Genomic DNA, 16,510 nt, shown 5'->3' with positions numbered 1-16,510 from the left:
ACACCTTGAAAAATTTCTCTAATCTGGGAGGAAATTCTGACTCTCATTCATCATGATTTTTATTATTTTAGGTCATTTATAATAGTCTGAATTAAATGTATTCTCTAGGAGTTCTCATTTAAAATTTTCTGAAAGGAGAATGCCTTTACGTGGAAAAAAATGTCAGACTTATGATTATATAGGGGATATTATAATGTTTCCCACAAATGTTGGGGAAATATATAATCATAGGGGCTACAGCACTTTATTATGAGAAATATAATTAAAATTATCTAGTGCAATCGTTGCCCTTTTTCTGTGTGGAAAGGGGTTGCTGATTTGAAAATAAAATAGACATCAAGCATTTCCCCATGCTTGCTTTATATAACACTGAGGTTTTAAATAATACATCACTTTATTTAAAATCTATTTACATGGTAATTGCCACTGTATAATGTATGAAAGATCATTTCACTGAGTTTAAATCTGGTTTGCAATGTGGGCTTGACATATATTTTATTATTTAAAAAAAGCCTCTTAAATTACCCTTTGTGTATTTCTAAAATACAAGTAGCTATTTTTAGAAAAATAATCATGAACTCTAGCTGTTGCTAACCTGTTTTGTGATCCTTTGCTTTCTAGCTTCAGTTGCCTCTCTGAAATGCCATTTTGCTTCTTTAAAAAGGTGGGCAGCAACAGAAGATTTAAATACCACCTAAGAGAATGTTATTTTTTAAATCCTATTTCAAATTTCTTACATGATAAAGCAGACTTTTAAAAGTCCTCTTTTATATATTTTATTATAAATGCCAAAAAAACCCACATTTGCTGTCGAGAATTTTTTAAAGCATCATTAATTAATTCCTCATTAGTAGGCCCTGGGCACCCCCAGAAGGATAGACAACTGATGGCTACTCAGCAGTTTAATGCATTTATCTGTCTCCCCACACTGCTTTCTGTCTGTCCTCTTCTCCTCCGCCTTGCTCCTTTAGAAATGTCAGCACTCTTTAAGTATAGGGTTCTTTTAATCTGTTGCTATCACTGGCGTTGTCAAAGGTCCTATGAACTTCTTAAAGACCTGGCACGTAGTAAGGACTAAATCAATATCTGTTCAGTAATTTCACCCCTATGATTGGCAGTCAGGGAGAGAAGATTATGCTCTGATTACATTCAGAGTAAATTTGAAAATGTATCTGTTATGGGGAGGACCCAGATGTTAACTCAACTCAGCTAATGATGATGTCACTTTTTGTGATGGGGTTTCCAGATTGCCTTATTTTACTCTGGAAGATGCAGTCCATGGATGTCTTCTAATTCCTTTCTGCCCTCACATCTTAGGTCATCTCATCTGAACGCCTGACGTTAAATGCCATCTATATACAGATGATTCCTAAATTTATGTATCTTCCCAGAGCACTTTCTAAACTTTGCTCTCTCCTCTGCCCAATAGTTTTCCCAGCAGCTTCACACGGATATCTAAAAGGTATCATGATGAAATTCATGGCACAGTAAAAAAGATATTAATATAAAGGCTATAATCTTTTTTTTTTTAATTGAGACATAGTTGACATAAAAGATCATATTAGTTTCAGGTATACAGTGTAATGACTTGATGTTTGTATATATTGTGACATGATTACCAAAATAAGTCTAGTTAATATCAGTCACCATGTGTAGTTACAATTTTTTTTCTTGTGATGGGAACATTTAGGATTTACTCTCTAAGCAGCTTTCAAGTGTGCATTACAGTATTATTACCTATAGCCAACATGCTGTATATTACATCTCCATGACTTATTTATTTTATAAGTGGAACTTTGTATCTTTTAACCACTTTTACCCATTTCACCCACTCCCACCCCTTGCTTCTGGCAACCATCAGTCTGTTCTTTGTATCTATGAGCTTGCTTTTTTTTTTTATTCCACACATAAGTGAGATCATAAGTCTTTCTCTTTCTGACTTACTTTGCTTAGCATAATGCCCTCAAGGTCCATCCATGTTGTTGCAGTAGCAGGATTTAATACATTTTTTGAAGTGTATTTATTTATTTTGAGAGAGAGAAAGAGAGCATGAGCTGGGGAGAGGCAGAGAGAGAAGAGAGAGAGTCCAAAGCAGGCTCCATGTTGTCAGTGCAGAGCCCATTTTGGGACTCAATCTCATAAAGATCATGACCTGAGCCAAGATCAACAATGGGACGCTTAATGGACTGAGTGTTAAGCCAGGTGCCTCTCATATTTTTTAATGGCTGAATAATATTCCATTGTGTGTGTGGTGAGGGGAGGGTGGGTGAGTGTGTGTATTACAATTTCTTTATTCATCCATCCATAAACATAGGTTATTTCCGTATCTCAGCTATTATAAATAATACTGCAATGAGCATAGGGTTGCAGATATTTTTGTCAAGTCAGTGTTTTAATTTTCTTTTAATAAATACCCAGGAGTGGAATTGTAGAGTCACATGGTAGTACTATTTTCAAGTTTTTAAGGAAACTCTGCTGTTTTCCATAGTGGCTGCACCAATTTACTTTCCCATAATAGTGCATAAGGGTTTCCTTTTCTCCACATCTTCACCAACACTTATTATTTCTTGTCTTTTTGATAATAGCCATTCTGATAGGTATGAGGTGATATCTTATTGTGGTTTTGATTTGCATAAAAAAATTTATATTGGCCCACATAACTGAAAGTGTAGAAGTTGAGTGGATTTAGTACAGAAAACAGCAGAGCTCTAGGACTGTTTATGTGCATGTGTTCATGTGTGCATGCGTGTGTGTGTGTGTGTGTGTGTGTGTGTGTGTGTGGTTTTAAACTGTGCCTTTTAGTATAGGTGAGTTTTTGCTTGGTTTAGCTTACTTCGTGATGGCAGAATAGCTGCTAGCAGTCACTAAGGTAAGGTAGTTTCATGTTCATACCTATCAGATGAGAAAAAGAGAGACAGAGAGAGGCAGAGAGAGACAGATTGACTGAGAAATGTTCCTTCCAGGAACATCTGGGCAAGGATTTTCTCATATGTCATTGGCCCACACTAGCTGAGACCAGTCCACATTTGCATTTTGCTCAGGTGTCAACCCCCTCCTATGTAGCCAATGTCCTACTGGGTAAGCCAACTCCAACCTCATCATGTCCTCCTACGTAATCCACATCTCACTAGGTGAGACAACTCCAACTCCATTTCTAGAGGTGGGTTCATATTTGTTTGATCCTATTGAGAAACATCCTTTTCTCTTCCAGTAAGTTGGTTATGAAATCCAGGCTAAGTCGGTTGGCATGTGACATCATCCTAGAAACTAGGGACATAGTTCATCATTACAAAAGGAAGAACATATTCCCTACTTTGTCTGAAGTACACAATGCATGGAAGTGAATGCCTCCAAGTAAATAAGAAGTCATGTTACCAGATTAGCTGTTGGAAGCCATTTTGTAATCCAGAAACAAGCTGTCCAGTGAACAAAGCCGGCCTCATCAGGAATATACTGCTAGGAGACTTGCTGGGAAATTATGTAAGAATTAGGCATTGATCCAGGTTTTCTGGGGCCTATAGATTTAACATTTTATGGGGGAGTGGGGTCTCATTAAGAAAATTAATTTAGTAATATGTGTACAAAATTAGGTGAAGGGTTGTAAAAGGGGTCCATGCCAGTGATTTCCTCTAAAGCTTAAGCTTTATTAACTTCTCAATGAGTCCACCTCTCATGGTTACATTATTGAAAGTGTTACCTTCTTCCTTACCAACTCTGGACGCCTAGCTAATTGAGTAAATAAATTCTGTATTGTTGATTACAGATAAAATATCCTAACAGATGTAGGGATATGCATGAGACTACAGTGTTCAGAAATAACTCTTATACACATTGTTTATTATTATTGGTATATAGTAGTATACTATTATTCTTAATTTTCTAAGAAATTCATAATTATAAATTTCAGTATCTTGGAAGTAATTGCCTTTTAGTACTAATACCTCACAGTATTTAAAAGTAGTTTAACTGAGTACCAATATAATATAGTGGACAAGTGAAAGTTGGTCTACTTGAAGTCTTATTCTTGCAGTTTTGATTCCCATGCTCTCTCCCTTTGATGTTTTAGGGAAATTCTTTGTTACCCCAAATAGTCTTTGAGCACAAATTGCTAACAACCAACCTTGTCCAATGCTTTCATTGTACAGACAAGGAACCAGAAGTTTACAGATGTGAGTAGATTTGTCTCATAACTATTCAGCAGCAGATCAATGATGAAATCAAACTTTGTAACTCTTCAATTATCCTTTCACGATTCAGCATTGCCTCTTTGATGTAGTTAATTTCCTATGGATTTTTTTTTCATACAGAGACCAGATGTTGAATTTTTCACAAAGAATCATTTGGAAGTGAGTGATCTAGGGCTATCCAGGAGGTTCTGTCATCCTTAGTTGTTATATCCAAGTACGCTCTGGCCATTGCCGTCTTCCTGACAATGGGATTGTGGAGAATAAATCTAGAAGCAATTTCACTTTTTTTCCCATTATTTATTCTTTCAATATTTAACAATTCCATGCAATAATTCCTTACAGCTTATTTTTTTTTTATTGTGGCAAGAATGCTTAACATGGTATCTACCCTCTTAATAAATGTTTAGGTGTAAAATACAGTATTGTTAACTCTAGGCACAATGTTGTACAGCAGATCTCTGGAACTCATTCATCTTGTATAATTGAAACTTTAAACCCATTGAACAGCTCCCCTTTATCTTCTCAGACCATGGCCCCTGGCTACCATCATTCTACTCTCTGCTTTTATGACTTTGGTTTTTTTAGATATCGCATATAAGTGGAATCATGCAGTATTTGTCCTTCTTGCTTATTTCACTTAGTACAGCATCTTTCTAGTTCATCTATATTCTCTCCTATGGCAGGATTTTCTTCTTTTTTTAAAGGTTGAATAATATTCTACTATCTATCTATCTATCTATTTATCTAACTGACTATACTATGTATATACATTTATACATATAAAATTGAATATATATATTCTTTTGGGCATATATACTCAGAAGTACGATTGCTGGATCATATGGCATTTCTATTTTTAATTTTTTTGAAATCAGGAAAACGATTGATTGGCTTTATTATCACAATCAATCCAACACAAAGGCTGTAAATGACTTTCTTTTGTGTGTTGTTTGAATGAGAATCCAAAAAAGTGTGCACATTGTGATTAGTGGCTATTTCTAGGTTCTTTCACCTTCTCTCTTTTTCCATGCATTTTATTTTCTAAAAGAGAATTTGAAATGTCCTTTTTCCCCTTTCAACTTTATTGAGATGTAATTGGCATACACCACTATAAAAGATTAAGGTGTACAGCATAGTGACTTGACTTCCATATGTTGTGAAATGGTCATCCGTATTTGATTTTTTAATGAATCTCCATACTGTCTTCTATACAGGCTGCATCGCTTTACATTCCCACCAACAGTATACAAAGGTTCCAGTTTCTCCACAACCTCTCCAACACTTACCTTTTTTTTTTTTTTAATAATAGCAGTACTAATAACAGATGTAATGTGAGGTCTCATTGTAGTTATAATTTTAAATTTCTTTTCTTAAATGAAAGCTTATTTCCATTACATTAAAAATCTTTTCTTCCCCATTTATAAAAAGCTCAAATTGAAAAAAAAAAAAAGCTCAGTGTGACATGTTCTAGAATGGTGTTTGTTACTGTTTGTAAAATAATAATGGCAAAAACTAAATCAAAAATTCATTAGTACTCAATATATAATAATTTTCCTCAGGGTAGGATGATGATACTGTGGGCTCTCTCTGTATCTATAATCTAGATTCAACATAGGTTATATTAAATCTGGACTACAGCAAGTAATACTTTTTTAAAGGTTATGTCGGTCATATCCAAGAACTAAAATGAAATATACAACTAAATAAACAAGCTAGCTTGTTTGTTATGTTCCATCTTTATTTTTGTGTTTTGGAGTCAGATTTTGTATTTCTGAATTAATTCCTAAATTTGCTTTCTGGTTTGATATCCAGCATTCAGTGAATAAAGAAGACGCGTGATGGGATGGTCTATAAGAATGCTCAAAGTATACCTTTTTATAGATGAGTAATTTGAGGCAAAAAGAAGCAAAATGACTTACTTGCCTGCCATAAAACAATGACTCAGGTTCATAGCAGGAATAGAATAGGAGTTCTGGATTTAAGGCTGCTCAATTTTACTCCAAGAAATTATTCTTTTCTCAGTTCTTTCTTTAGTAATGTGCAATATACATTGACAGTTGAGAGAATTTATTTTTGATTTTATTCCTCTTCTGTATGTATTTCACTGCCTAATTATCATGTAAAGATTGCTCTTCAAGATTTTACCAACCTTCACTTGTCTTACAGCTGCTAATTTCCTAAGTTTGCTTTGACATGTGAGAAGCTTTCTCTGCATTTTTGCTGCTGTAATCACTTTTCTTTGTCAATCTTATGATCCTATATATAAATGAACATAAATATGGGCCATAAATGCAGATTGAGGGCTTTACATCCCCTCTGTTTTGTTATTCATTCCTGTGTTTAAAAAGAATGAATTTTTTTCCTATTTCATAAATTTCTATTTACATTTGTGGGGATATTGATCTTGTTTTCCAGTTCCTTTACCATTTAGTCACACAATGACAGTTATACGTTTAGGAGCACAAAATGATGTTTAGCAGTTCTATCCTTGTCATTTTCAAAGTGTTTTAAAACTTCTGTTTTTGGGGACATGAATATACATTATTGTGACTCAATGGAAACAATACTGTTACATTAAGAAAACTGCCAAGTAGGAAACAAAAACTCTAAAGGTATCACCATCACAATAATTGTTTCTAAAAAAAAAAAAAAAAAAAAAACAAACAAAAAACAAAAACCTTTAAAAAAATTATCCAAAATTAGGCCATTTTAATTTTGTGGTAAAAGGCAAAATACATAACTTGGGTCAAAAGCCTACAAAATCCCAAGTATAGGAAATGACAGCAATGTTGCTTAACAGTAACTGTTTTCACAATCTTCATGTGATGATCAAAGGATGTAAAATTTCAAAGGATTTGGTACGTACAGAGCACATAACATATTGTAGCTCCCCAATAAATAATGCTTATTTATCCCTTTCCCTTTTTTCCTCTTGTTCAGGAAGGTTGTAGAGAAACTTTCTTTCGCTCTTATAAAAGAGATATATGTTCATTGTGTAAACTTTGAAAGACAGAAAAGCTTAAGAAAATATGAAAATCCATACACTCATACCAACTAAAGATAAACACTTATAATAATTTTGTGCATCCTTTCTGTCTTGTATGCTTACATAAATATTTACTATTTTCACAATATTAAGATCATTTTTTTCAGTTCTAATTTGCACGATGTAAATTTTTAAAGGATCAAGAACTGATGTCAAACCTCGCAAGAGAAATGTTAGGTGAAAGGAGACAATAAAAGAGTTCAAGAAAAGACTTGAGCTTGGAATTTCACTTCTACTAACATATCATATAAATATGAAAATGTAAAAAAGAATCTTAGGAATAAAATGCTCATAACACTTACTCAGACACAGGATTTCAAAGTGCTGCTGAAGGAAGCATATCCATGAAAAAAGAAATGACCAGTGTGATTGGAAGTGAATAACTTGGTTTGGCTTATTGCTATTTGCAAGGATAATTTTAAATTTTTAAAACATGTTTATTTATTTTGAGGGAGAGAATGACAGAGTGCAAGCGGGGGAGGGGCAGACAGGGAGATACAGAATCTGAAGAAGGCTCCAGGCTCCCAGCCCTACGCAGAGCTCGAACTCAGGAACCACGAGATCATGACCTGAGCCGAAGTCGGAGGCTTAACCGACTGAGCCTCCCAGGCGTCCCTGCAAGGATAATTTTTAAACTGTATTTCTCAAACACCTAGAAATGAAATTCTAACCCAGCAGTTCTCAACTATTTTGACCACAGTACTCATTTACATTCTTAAAAATTGCTAAGCATGCCAAAGATTTTTTGTTTATGTGGGTTATGTCCATCAATATTTAACATGTTAAAAATTGAAACAAAAATGTAAACTATTTACTTATTAAAATGAACAATAATAAATTCATTGCACATTAACATAAATGGCAGATCTTTTATGAAAAAATTCTAAAACAAAACTAATTTGGGATTGGCATTGTTTTATGTTTTTGCAAATCTCTTTAACGTGTACATTTTTAGGAAACAGCTAGATTCTCATCTGTGCTTCTGCATTTAGTCTGTTGTGATACAACAGACGTGAGTTCTGTAAAAATCCACTGTGTACTCATGAAAGAAGCAGAGTGAAAAAAGCAAATGAATACTTAGTGTTATTGTGAAAATAATTTTGATCTTGCGGATGTTTTCAAAGTGTATTGGGAAGCCCCAAAAAGACTGTAGGAAGGGTGCTAAGGTAGGAGGAGAGCAGAGGGAGGAGAGAGTATGCTTAGCTACTTATTTTATCTAGAAGAGGGAAACCCTAGATATGAAGCAACTTCAGAAATGGATGGGCAGGGCACCTGGGTGGCTCAGTTGGTTAAGCATCCAACTCTTGATTTTGGCTCAGGTCCTGATCTCATGGTTCCTGAGATCCAGCCCTGCGTCAGGCTCTGTCCTACAGTGCGGAGCCTGCTTGAGATTCCCCCCTCCCTCCCTCTCCCCGTCTTGGCTCATGCTCTCTCTCTCTCTCTAAAAATAAATAAATAAACTTTAAGAAAAAAAACAGTGAGCAACAAAAGGCCAATTGATAAACATCATTATTAAGCTTGAACTGGTATATACATATATATATATATATATATATATATATATACACACACACACACACACACACACACAATTTTACAGCCTTTAAATGTGTCATCTTTTAGAGAAACTGCATAACCCCTTTAGTAAAGAAATATATATATCGATTTATTTAAATATATGTATCAGAAAACAAAAGAATTTTAATGAATGAGCTAAGCATTTAACTCAAGAAGCTAGAAAATAAAAATTAAAAAAAGAAATGAAATAAAAAATTAAGGCAGAAGTGAATGAATTTCAGAAACAAAAAGCAGTGAAAATGAGAGCAAAAACCAAAAGGCTGGCTCTCTGAAAAGATTAAGAAGATAGACAAGTCTTAAATGATATCAATAAAAATTAGCAAATATGTAAATAAGCACATATAGAATAAAACTGGAAAATAACTGAAGCTATATAAGACATTGAAATCATTGAAAAATGTTATAAACAATCATAAGCAAATATATTTGAAGATCTGATGAAATGTAGAAAATAGGCATGGAGCAGAAGTCCATAAAAAATGGAAATATTTATCTACTTCTGCCCTTATGTTCACTTATGATCCCTTTTCCCTAAAACCTCCAATCTAGATGAATTTACTTGTGAGTTCTATCAAAATTTCAGGAATTACATAATCTTATTTCATATGATACAAAGAAAGAAAAAACACTGCTCAATTCAAAGAAAAAACAGGGTACAAAAAAAACGTTATTGGCTGATTTTAATTATGAACACATTTGGAAAAATCCTACACGACATTGGCATTTGAATCTAAGAATGGTTCAAAAACGTATGTCATAAATAAGTAGAGATTGTATTGTATTCAGTCAGAAGAACTCGCTTAGGTATTAAACACCTTTTGACCTAAAGGGGGAAAATGGCATGAAATTTTCGATATATGGAGGCAAAGCATTTGATAAATCCAATACATTTTATAAAAAAAGAAAATGAGAACATGAAGGTTGTTGCTTAACTAGATAATAGCTAATGGGTAGTAACCCCTCAAATCAGCAGCAACTATTACATTTAATGAATTATGGTAAGATGCATCCCCTCTATTGTGGTCATTAAGACAAGGATGCCACTTATATATGACCTCTTGCCAACTGAGTAAGACCAAAAATACATTTATAAAGATTTGAAAGAGATAAGTTTGTCGCGTTTTTCAAATAATATGGGTAAAGCATTCCTGTAAAACACCAACATCCACCTATAAAATATAATCAAAACTAGGATACATGAGCAATAGGATTCAAAATGTAACTATCAATTAATCTAACAAAGAATTCACAGCACATTTATAGAGAAAATATTAGACCTCTCCTAAATAGAATATAAGAGCAGGTATGAATAAATAGAAAAATATACTAGGTTAATGAATGATAAAGCAACATTGTAAAAGCCGAATTAATATTTACATTTTATGGAATGCCGTTCAAACTTCAAGTAGAAAATTTGGGGGGATATGACAAATTGATTCTAATCCTTTGTGCACTTATAAAAGTTCATGGAAAGTTATGGTAATTTTGAAAAAAGAATAGCAGGGAAATGAGATTTACCTTTCCAGAAATTAAATCATATTATAAAGATAAATAATTACCAGATTACTGGAACAAACCCTACGTGATCATAACATATTATTCTTTTTACACACTCATTTTTTAAATGTTATTCTTTTCTTCAGAGTTGTAGCATTTGTGTTCTATATTTTTGCACCATCTTTAAAAGATACTGCTATCAAACTTATATGGGTCAAATAAATTAAATTTGAGATTTCCCTCCCTAAATACTGGATTTTTTAAAAGTAATCTCTATGCCCAATGTGGGGCCTTAACTCATGACCCAGAGAACAAAAGTCACAGGCTCTACCTACCGAGCCAGCCAGGTGTCCCAAATATCAGAATATTTTTAAGAACTTTGAAATGATCTATTCTTCAGAAGTTTAGAATCAGGTGTAAAATCAACTTGCCTGAATGTCCTTTTTAATGATAGATTTTAAGTCATATTTCCAATTATGTTGGTAGTAATAAGTTTCTTTAGATGTTCGACCTTAAATTTTGTTAGGTATCCTGTAATTCCCCTAGATTTTCAAATTTGGTGACATAGAATTACATGTGTAATAAAGTTATAATTGTTGAAATCACTTATCTCTGTTAGTTATTTCACAATTGTTATTTCTAATTTTACATATAATGGCTTTGTATTTTTTCTGACTCAGACTTGTAAGACTTTTAAAAATCTTTGCAAATAATCTGCTTTTTTGAATCTCTTTACTCATAACTTTTGAGTTTTTAATTTAATTAATTTAAGCTCTTAACTAAATTTTACCCATATTTATTTTTTCTCGTTTCTTGTGTTTCCTCTTGCCTTTAATTTTCTCCATGAGTATTAATAATTCCTTCAAAAATTCTTTCTTCAATAATAGCTAAAGCATTTAAGGATATAAATAGTTGTAATCTATATATCTGTATCTTTATCTAATCTCCTGTACAACTTTTGATGTCTCCCATTTATTTTCATAAGGAGTGTTTTCCTTTTGTTTGCCTTTTAGATAGCTTTTTAATTTCAGTTTTTGCTTTCCTTTAAAAAAACTGAGTAAATATTTCAGTTACCTTATGATTTATTTCTAATTTTATTAGATCAGAGTGATCATTTATACTATAAGGCGTTCTATGTAAGTCTCAAATATTTTGGTAGAATTTATTCATTTACATATTCAACAAATAATATGAAGAAATGACACTTAAAGTAAGATTTGGGGCACCTGGGTGGCTCAGTTAAACTTCCGACTCTTGATTTTGGTTCAGGTCATAATCTCATGTTTCCTGAGATCAAGTCCTGCGTCAGGCTTTGCGCTGGTAGCACGGAGCCTCCTTAGGATTCTTTCCCCCTTTCTCTGCCCCTCTGGTGCTCAAGCACATGTTCTCTCTCACTCCCTCCCTCCCCCTAAAAGTAAATAAATAAACTTAAAAATAAAAGACTATTTGAGGGCAGGATTGTGGAAGGGAGACCCAGGTGAGTGCAGAGGAAGAGCATTTCACTTAAACGTTATCAATATCACAAAAGTGAAAAGTACGAAGGAACACCACATGTTCAGGACCCAGAGGTAAAGAGGAATTTTTGAAGCATAAAGTGAGAGAGCAGAAGAGTTAGGCAAGGTGAGACCACCTAGAAAATAATGATTTTTTGAAAATAACTTCCCTAAATTTTTCATTGTCTTAGAGGCTCACATTGTGTGGACGATCTGGAAGACATGCTAAGGTGCTCAGAGTGGGGTCTTCAAAGACCTCTTCTCCTGCAGCCTAGGAGGGTGCGTTAGTTTCCCAGGCCTGCCGTAACAGAGTACCACACACTGGCTTAGAATACCATAAATTGATTTTCTCACAGTTCTGGAGACTACAACTCTTAAATCCAGGTGTTGACAGGGCCATGCTTCCTCTGAACCTGCAGAGGGTAATCCTTGCTTGCCTCTCCCTACCTCCTGCTGGCTGCTTGCAGTCCTTGGCATTCTTTGGCTTGCAAAACTCCAGTCTCTGCCTTTGTTGTCACATGGGATTCTCCCTGTGTATCTATCTGTCTTCACATAGCTGTCTTTTTTAAATTTTATTTTTGTTTCAGTATAATTAACATACAGTGTTATACTAGTTTCAGGTTTACAATATAGCGATTCAAGAATTTTATACACTACTCAGTGCTCATCACAATAAATGTGCTCTTCATTATCTTTACCAGTTTCACATATCACCTCCCCACTTCCTCTCTGGCAACTACCAGTTTTCTATATTTAAAGAGTCTGTTTTTGCATTTGTCTCTTTTTTCTTTGTTCGTTTGTCTTGTTTTTTAAATTCTACATATAAGTGAAAGAACATGGTATTTGTCTTTCTCTGGCTGGCTAATTCACTTAGCATTATACCCTCTAGATCCATCCATGTTGTTGCAAATGGAAAGATTTCATTCTTTTTCATGGCTTAGTAATATTCCATTATATAGATTGATTCCATTATATAGATAGATAGATAGATAGATAGATAGATAGATATAGATACATATATGACTCTATTTTATATATATATATACATATATATATATATATATATATATATATATATAATCTTCTTTATCCGTTTATCTATTGATGGACATTTGGGTTATTTCCACAGTGCTTTATTCTTTAAAGGACATCAATCATATTGGATTAGGGCCCTGCCCTACTCCATTGTGACCTCATCTTAACTAATTATATCAATGACCCTATTTCCAAATAAGGTCACATTCTGTGATATTGGAAGTTAGGACTTCAACATATCTTTTTGTAGGAAGACACAATTCAACTCATGACACAGGCACAATTCAATTTTTTAGGTACTTGTAAGCAAATACACTGATTTTATTATAGGTACTATTGCATCTTTGGGCCATTAACTCAATTTTAATGAATACCTACAATAACAATCTAGCCCACTATGCATCCACAGGCACATCAACCCAGCCTTTGTGTTTGCCATGTTCCTTTAGAAATTCCTGTCCTGGGATCCTAAGAAAAAAATCATTTGGTATCATGTCCTTGATATGTTTTACTTTCATGCTTGGATTTTGAGAATAGGACTTCAGAGTTACAAAAAAAGATCATGTTTTTGAGCTCAAAATCGTATCTAGTGATTGATTGTCCACCATAGAAGTTGTTTCTGAACTTTTTGATTGTGCATACTTTTGTTCATATTGAATTTGTTCATGGCTCCCCAGTTAAAATAGTGGAGATTTTAGGATTCATTCATTAAAGAAATAACTCAAGGCCATCCAGGAGTCCACAGTCTAAATGTTGGAAACCACTATTTTATTTTATTCTATTTTTTTATTAAATATAATTTTTTGTCAAATTGGTTTCCATACAACAGATTCCCATACCAACAGGTGCCCTCCTCAATGCCCATCACCCACTTTCCCCTCTACCCCCCACCCTCCATCAACCTTCAGTTTGTTCTCAGTATTTAAGAGTCTCTTATGGTTTGCCTCCCTCTCTCTCTGTAACTTTTTCCCCCTTCCCTTCCCCCATGGTCTTCTGTTAAGTTTCTCAGGATGCACATATGAGTGAATACATATGGTATCTGTCTTTCTCTGCCTGACTTATTTCACTTAGCATAATACCTTCCAGTTCCATCCACGTTGCTACAAATGGCCAGATTTCATTCTTTCTCATTGCCACATAGTATTCCATTGTATATATAAACCACATCTTCTTTATCTATTCGTCAGTTGATGGACATTTAGGCTCTTTTCATAATTCGGCTATTGTTGAAAGTGCTGCTATAAACATTGGGGTTCATGTGCCCCTATGCATCTGCACTCCTGTATCCCTTAAGTAAATTGCTAGCAGTGCTATTGCTGGGTCATAGGGTAGATCTATTTTTAATTTTTTTGAGGAACCTCCACACTATTTTCCAGAGCGGCTGCACCAGTTTGCATTCCCTCCAACAGTGCAAGAGGGTTCCTGTTTCTCCACAACCTCACCAGCATCTATAGTCTCCTGATTTGTTCATTTTAGCTACTCTAACAAGCGTGGAAACCACTATTTTAGAATAACCTTCAAAACTCTCTGAATAGCTTTATCTGTCTAAAAAGTCGTCTCATTGGCAGTAGATGCATGCCCAAGTATCAAAAAGTAGGGTTGTTGAAATTCACTGTCATTGCAATTCCTAGTGAAACATCTCTTCTCTGGACTCTTTCAGATTTTTATTTCTTTTTATTCCCTTCCCTTGCAGAAGCTTTTCCCCCATATTTTTTTTTTTATGTTTATGTTTGAGAGAGACAGAGAAAGTGCAGGCAAGGAACAAAGAGAGAGGGAGACAGAGGATCGGAAGTGGGCTCCTTGCTGACAGCAGAGAGCCCAACGTGGGACTCAAACTCAAGAGCCATGAGATCATGACCTGAGCTGAAGTAGGATGTCCAACTGACTGAGCCACCCAGGCGTCCCTCCCTGTGAGTTGTGTGTTTTCTCCTTCATATACTTGCATTTTGTTTCCACGACTTATCTCTTAACTGACTTCTCCGATAAGGTCACAGAAATGACTCTTGTAAACCTGTCCAATAGATATTAGCATGGCCCGAAATATTCCATTCTGCTTTCTTTTTTGAATCTAAACTTAATATCTGAACCTTCCTACATGCAATGCATGGGAACTTCTCTTTTGGTAACACACATTTTGGATTAGTTCCCTGGATTTTCAAATTAGCTACTCTGAGAAATGTACCTTTGTTAAAGTAGTGATAAGTTGTGTTCTTGATTCCAAGGGGCAATAGGTGGATATAACCAAGTTCTCCTGGGTAAGGTGATCAATTAGTTAGTTGACAAGTAATTTATGCCTCAGATGAGGTAAAATAGGAGATATCTCTGGAGGCAGAATGTGTATTTTGGCGTCTTTCCATCTAGTCTACTAACATGTAAAACCTCCTATGTATTGACATTGTGATATTTAATATGGATTTTCAAGTATACATTTACTAAATAGTACATGGACAAAATGGAGTTAGATGGGTGAGGAACTTGATAACTTATTTAGAATCAGATGATTGCCACATTCCCCTGTAAATATTTTTATATAAATTATAATTTTGTAAGTTATAAGTTTTTTTTTTATTTTTTTAAGTTTTAATTCAAATTCCATTTAGTTAACATACAGTGCAATATTAATTTCAGGTGTAGAATTCAGTGATTCAGCACTTTCATACACCACCCAATGCTCATCACAACCGCACTCCTTAATCTCCATCATCTATTTCACCCATCACCTCAAACAGTTCCCTTCTAGTAGCCATCAGTTTGTTCTCTATAGTGGAGAGTCTGTTTCTTGGTTTGCTTCTCTCTTTTTTCACCCTATGATTATTTGTTTTGTTTCTTAAATTTCACATATGAGTGAACTCATATGACATTTGTCTTTCTCTGGCTTATTTCACTTAGCATAATATTCTCTAGCTCCATCTATGTTGTTGCAAATGGCAAGATTTCGTTCATTTTTATGACTGAGTAATATTCCATTGTGGGAATATATATATATATATATATATATATATATATATATATATATATCTCAGACTATCTTTATCCATTCATCTGTTGATGGACATTTGGGCTCTTATATTATAAAATTTTTAATTTTATTATTTTTAAAGAGCTGTTTTTTCTTCTCAAAACAGTGCTTTAAAAAGTAACCCACCTATAAAGTTATTCTAATATATGAATTCTTCTAAAGTAACATTTAGTTGTTAACCATTGGACAGTTAATACCCAAATCTGTGTGAACCAGTCTCTTCCCAATTGTCATCAGTGTAGTGCATTAGAATCTGGTGCTTTAAAAGTTTTTGAAAACAACTTTGATATAAAAGAATCACTTCATATATGTACAAGTATGGATAATTCACCTTTCATGGATCATTAGAAATACAGAACTAATGTTTAGGTAGATCTGCGTGGTTTTTAGTGAGATGACAAGTCCTTGAAATGAAATTAAGTCTGCAATATTATTCAAATTCATTTTGGGATTTCCTCTTGGCAGAAATTACCAGATGATGGCAAATCCAAGAAAACAGTATGGGAACAAAAAATTCATACATTAACCTATCTTTATTTGGGTTTTTCTTAGACAACCATTGTGATTCAAGTAAATGAGCAGTCGAGACTACTGGGCCATTCCACGTTATTACACCAAGAGTACAATGAGGAGAGCAAAGATCCATTAGTCTCAA

The sequence above is a fragment of the Leopardus geoffroyi genome, chromosome X, assembly GCF_018350155.1.
Source record: "Leopardus geoffroyi isolate Oge1 chromosome X, O.geoffroyi_Oge1_pat1.0, whole genome shotgun sequence".
In the NCBI taxonomy this organism is placed as follows: Eukaryota; Metazoa; Chordata; class Mammalia; order Carnivora; family Felidae; genus Leopardus; species Leopardus geoffroyi.
The sequence above is the reverse complement of the archived record's forward strand: the minus strand, read 5'-3'. Positions refer to the sequence as shown.